This window comes from Eptesicus fuscus, chromosome 7 (genome assembly GCF_027574615.1).
Source record: "Eptesicus fuscus isolate TK198812 chromosome 7, DD_ASM_mEF_20220401, whole genome shotgun sequence".
Classification (NCBI taxonomy): Eukaryota; Metazoa; Chordata; class Mammalia; order Chiroptera; family Vespertilionidae; genus Eptesicus; species Eptesicus fuscus.
In genome coordinates this window covers 6,110,588-6,116,450 of record NC_072479.1, presented here as the reverse complement: position 1 = coordinate 6,116,450, position 5,863 = coordinate 6,110,588, and the positions used below count along the sequence as shown (strand labels likewise).

Below are 5,863 nucleotides of genomic sequence, written 5' to 3'. Positions count from 1 at the left end.
GTTGAATGTGTCCCTTATGAGAGTGGTTGAAATCTGGTAACATTTCACACCGACTACTAGATACCCTAGTTTCTTGATCTCCAATGGGGTGCAGATCAGCTACTGTCTGAGGCCACCCAGCAGGAGTTACAGCAGGAACTACAGTTTTCTCCTTTTTGCTTGGGATTTGGCGATTTTGGAGCAGTCTGACTGGAGCTGTAGTTAATTTTGGTTAAGCTGCCACAGAACAGGCCATTTATATGCAAAAGCCGCTGTGTGGAGCCTGGGTGGGTTTGTAGAATGTTTGGGGCGGGGTCTCAGGGCGGGGCAGGGTCTCAGGGCATGGCAAGCGGCGATGGCTGCCCTCAGCCGTCTCTGCCTTTCCGCATTTCCAAGTCCCCGAGTCCCATGCTCCAGCTCAGTAAACAATGATTGCTAGGCGCACCTCTGCAAGAAAGTCACTCTCACTTTCCGACCTGATGGCCGAGAGTCCAGCTTCTCCCTGTAGGCGTCTGGGTCCCCCGCGTGTCCCCAGAAACTGGATTTCAGAGTGATTGGGAGCTTGTCTCCCTTCGGGTTAAAAAAAAAGCCGCGCTCCCAGTCACCCGCCACCAGCCCAATTTGCGCGCCTCCGTACCTCAGCTTTTCCTTATTTGTTCTCCTTTCTTTTTCCTTCTTAGCTGTAAATCAACCACTCCGCCAGCTTTCCCGTGGTTCTGGGTGGTAGATGTTTTGTCTTTTAGTTGTAGTTTTGAAATTGTTGTGCGCGGCGGCCGTTTAGTTGTTTAACTTTGCCGCCATCTTGGTTCCTCTCCTCCTCCTTAGATTCTAATGTATAAAATAAGCTGCAGCCTTGACCATTTTGGCTTAGTGGATAGAGCATCAGCCTGTGGACTGAGGGGTCCTCGGTTCAATTACAGCCAAGGGCATGTACCTTTGTTGTGGGCTCGGTCCCCCACTGGGGATGTGCAGGAGTCAACTGATTGATATTTCTAACTATCTCTCTCTCTTCCCCCCTATCAAAATCAACTAAATAAATAAATAAAATAAAATAAGCTGCAAAACTGACATTCTTAGGAGCATTTTTTCAATTTGTTGAGATTTTGCTTCCCAGCAATTGTCATAAATTTAGCTCAAATAAACGCTTATAAGACTTTTTCTTGGCCTGGATGTTCTTTCATCAACCATACCATAAATTATTTAAATTATGTCAATCATGGACAATATCATATTACAATCACCATTAAAGTAATTCTCTTATCTTGTCCTTAATATCTAATTCTAATAATAGGAAGTCATTTGCACATTGTTGCTTTTTAACCCAAAACACTTTTTAAAAAATATTTTATTCCAAGAAAGGAGTAATGCTTTAATTGCTAAGTTACTGTTTGTGTAGTCATGAGCCACATAATTACTTTTTTTTTCAGTGGTTGCATAAAATTATAATGGAGCTGAAAAATTCCTTATCACCTAGTTACATCTTAATGTTGTGGGACAATGCCTAGATGTGCAGCAGGCTATACCATCTAGGTTTGTGTAAGTGCACTCTGTGATGTTCCTACAAAAACTGAATCACCTAACAGGGCATTTCTCATAAGGTATCCATGGTTAAGTGGTGCAAGACTGTAATCAATTTCCAGATCCTCAGTTGTGCTTTTGGGATAAAGTTGCCCCACCCCCCTTTTTTTGATAGAGAAAGAGACATCTATGTGAGAGAAACACCAATTGGTTGCCTCGCCTATGGCGCCCCAACCAAGGATAGAACCCACATGTGCTTGACCTAGGATCAAACCTGACGCTCCAACTGAGCCACCTGGCCTGGACAAAGCTGCCCTTTTCACATACACACTTCTCTCACTGTAAAAACAAAGGTAGGCATGACGCCTATCAAAAGGACAATTTGAAATACTGTTGTCAGTTTTAACGTAAATGAATAACTCTATGACTGGATAGTGCTAACTTAAAAGGCCTTTCCAAGTGAGACGCACCAAGCACTTATTTGAGATCACTAATTGGGATGCACTAATTCAGGCAGAAGCCCAGATAGTGTTCCAATTCGGAGACAAAGGCAGGGGCATTTATGAGAAGGGAAGGGGAACAGTTACTTTACTAGAAACAAGGCACTTCTATTGATGAAGATATGCTAACATAGTGATGCTAATTCTGAAAAATGGTTTTAATTTCAATTGGATATTCATCAGTTGAGTTCTTATAACTGCTTTCTTATTATCTTTGCAAACAGTTCTTTGGGATATGATGTTGCTTTAGGCCAAAATTTATTTTGTCCTATTTTTCTGTTTTAACATTCCAAACTTTGAGTCATAAGACCTGTGGGGCAGTTCCTCTGGGATGGCAGCTCCGTCTCCATTTTGAAGTGGCTCCATTTAGCCCTCACTGGTTTGGCCCAGTTGGTTGGAGCATCCTCCTGTGCAACAGAAGGTTGCGTGTCCAATTCCCGGTCTGGGCACATACCCACGTTGTGGGTTCGATCCCTCAGGCTTGTGTACAAGAGGCAACCGAATGATGTAGCTCGCGCTCTCTCTCTCTCTCTCTCTCTGCCTTTCTTCCTCCCTCTCTAAAATCAATTTTTTAAAAAGTGGCTCCATTTATATTTTTGCTTACAATAGCAACTTTCTTCAATCCTTTATTTTCAACAAAACTAAAGGATGTCAGCTGATAGGTCCTTAAAATAATTTTTTTTCTTTTTAATATATTTTATTGATTCTTTACAGAGAGGAAGGGAGAGGGATAGAGAGCTAGAAACATCGATGAGAGAGAAACATCAATCAGCTGCCTCCTGCACACCCCCTACTGGGAATGTGCCCGCAACCAAGGTACATGCCCTTGACCGGAATCAGTCCACAGGCCGACGCACTATCCACTGAGCCAAACCGGTCAGGGCTAAAATAATTTTTTTTTTTTTTTTTTTGAGTCCATAGGCCGACGCACTGTCCACTGAGCAAAACCTGTCAGGGCTTAAAATAATTTTAAAAAAAAAAAAAGTGTTTCTTACCATGTCTAAGAAAGAAACAGTACTGTTATATATATTTATATGTTACTTGAATTAAAAGGCATAGAAAAAGACAAAGTATACTCATTAACTTTCTAAGAAATATGAGGTAAAAAGATGAAACCTTTGGATAAACTCTACTCTAAGTTTATAGAAAGAAACTATGTTTTCTGTTCTCCCAAAAGCAAAAGGACCTATTATACAGTATACAGAAATAATTTAATGCCTTTTCACAAGATTCTAACTCAACCTTTGCAAAAGCTTCATATTCCATGGAGGCATATAAAATGCCAACCCATAGAACAGGTGCTTCTTTCTTCTTCCCTATCCACTTATGCGGTAGTTTTCATGGATTTCTGGCCGGATGTCACAGACAGGACTTCATCCCTGTTCTGCCGGAAGTAGGTCTGGAGGATGAGCATCTTCTCCTGGGTTTCCTTCTCCATTTCAGTGCTGCAACTGCCGTGGGATCCGAGCCGCAGCTTCCTTGGCCTTGAACTCCTTCTGTTCAATTTCAGCCTGAGCCTCTTCTTTGGCCTGCTTTAGCCTCAGGTTTTTTCGCTGCGGGCCTCGGACACCTTCTCGGCAGCCCGCTTCTCGGCCTGCATAATAATAATGTTATGAATTGAATAATGTCCCCCATTCCAAAATATAAATTGAAATACTAACCCTCAGTACCTTAAATGTTACCTTATTTGGAAATTGGGTCTTACAAGAGTCATCAAGTTAGAAAGAGTCATTAGGGTGAGCCCTAATCCAATAAGACTGGTCTCCTTATCAAAGGGGAAAATTTGGACAGAGACACCACACACACACACAGAGGAAATGACAACACAACCATGTGACTGGAATGATGCATCTACAAGGTAAGGAACAGCAGTTTTCCAGCAAACAAAAAAACAGCTGGGAGAGGCAAGGAAGGATTCTCATCTGAAGACCAGAGGGAACTTGATTTAGAACAAAAATGTGTGTTGTCACCCAGTTTGCATTACTTTCTAACAGTAGCCCTAGGAAATGAATACAGATTTCTATATAATTTTTAGTCCCCAGAGTTCAAAATAATGGAGAGACAGTATTAAACAAAACTGCTACTTTTATTTCAGTTTTGATGTTAACCAGTTTTCTCAACATTTACATCCATAAACTGAAAAAGGAAGAAACAAAAACTGGCCTATTCTAGCAAAAAGTAATATTCATCTTGAGATTAGTGAGCTGTTTTTAAAATTACTTTCCATAACATTAAATGAGATAGCTCTATAAAATTCTACTTTTCATAATTATTAATTAAAATGTATAACACATTGTATTGATTTAATCAAAGAGTTAATGATTTAATTCATTTTTCATTGATAAAAAATGTTAATAATGTTAATACTTAGGTTTATAGGCCTAGAGATTTCAACTTTAAATTTTAATATATGTACCTATTTTTTGTTGCACAGCAATGTCATTGGATGATGGCTAAAAGACTTTTAGGATAACTATAGCCTTAGCCAGTGAGGTTCAGTTGATGGGGCATGAAGTTTGTGAGTTATAACAGTTCTAATAAATAGAAACAAACAAAAAGTGAAAACTAAAATGGCAGACAAAGAAACAGCCTCCAAAAGAAAGAAAAGGAGGGATCTCCAGGGTAAAAAAAGAGCTAAATTAACTGGAGGTAAGCAATTTATTACATAGAGTTCAGAGTAATGGTTATAAGGATGCTGAGGGAACTACACCCTATTAAAAAGCATATAAAAACCATGAATAAGAACCAGTTGTAAATGAAGAATACTAAATCTGACATCAAGAATACATTGGGAAGATTAAAGTAAGCTGGATGAAGCACAGGATCAAATCAGCAATTTGGAAGACAAGGGAGAAAAAACACTCAATTACAGCAGTAAAAATAAAAAACACTTTAAAAGCATGAGGATAGTTTAAGAGAATTTTGGGACAATGTGAAACGGAAAAACATCTGCATCATAGGGGTGCCAGAGGGAGAAGAAAGTGAGCAAGGAATAGTGGCTCAGTGGATGGAGTATTGGCCCATGCACCGAAGGGTCACAGTTTCCATTCACCGTCAAGGGCACATACCTGGGTGAAGGTTTCTTTTCCAGCCTCAATCAGGGTGTGTGTGGGGGCAATTGCTGTGTCACTCTTACCTGTCTCTCTCTCTCTCTCTCTCTCTCTCTCTCTCTCTCTCTTTCTCTACCCCCACTTCATTTTCCCCCTCTCTCTCCCTTTCTCTCCTTTCCATTCTATCTAAAAATCAATGGAAAAAAATATCCTCTGGTGAAGATTTAAAAAAAAAAAAAAGAAAGAAAGAAAGGAGCAATGGATAGAGAAACTATCCATTTGAAGAAATAAGGACAGAAATCTTCCCTAATCTAATGAAGAAAAAAGTCACACCAGTTCATGAAGCACAGAGAATCCCAATCAAGTGGAACATAAAGAGTTGTGCACCAAGACATGTTAACATTAAAGACAAAGAGAGAATCTTAAGGGCAGCAAGAGTGAGACAGTCAGATACCTACAAGGGAGCTCCCATAATACTGTCAGCTAATTTCTCAACACAAACTTCTCAGGCTAGAAGGGAATGGTATGAACTATTCAAAGTAATGGAAAAAGGATCTAAACCAAGACTACTCTATCCAGCAAGGCTATCGTTGTATTTGAAATAAAAAGCTTCCCACAAAAAAAGACTAAAGGAGTTTATTACCACCAAACCAGCATTGCAAGAAATGCTAAAGAGACTTCTGTAAGAAGAAGAATAAATAGAGAGAGAGGAACATAAGCAGCAAGAATAATAAAGAGCTCCATGAAGAGAGAGAGAAGATAGTAGCTGAATAGGCAGACCTTTCTTGCACCTCCTCTCAGGGCCAGACTGGAAAT

General features: G+C 40.0%; 1 pseudogene; it reads right to left on the bottom strand.

The window, feature by feature from the left end:
* Window positions 1-3,194: 3,194 nt before the first annotated feature.
* LOC129149904 (V-type proton ATPase subunit G 1-like) lies at window positions 3,195-3,597 on the bottom strand (annotated as a pseudogene).
* Between the last annotated feature and the right edge of the window lie 2,266 nt (window positions 3,598-5,863).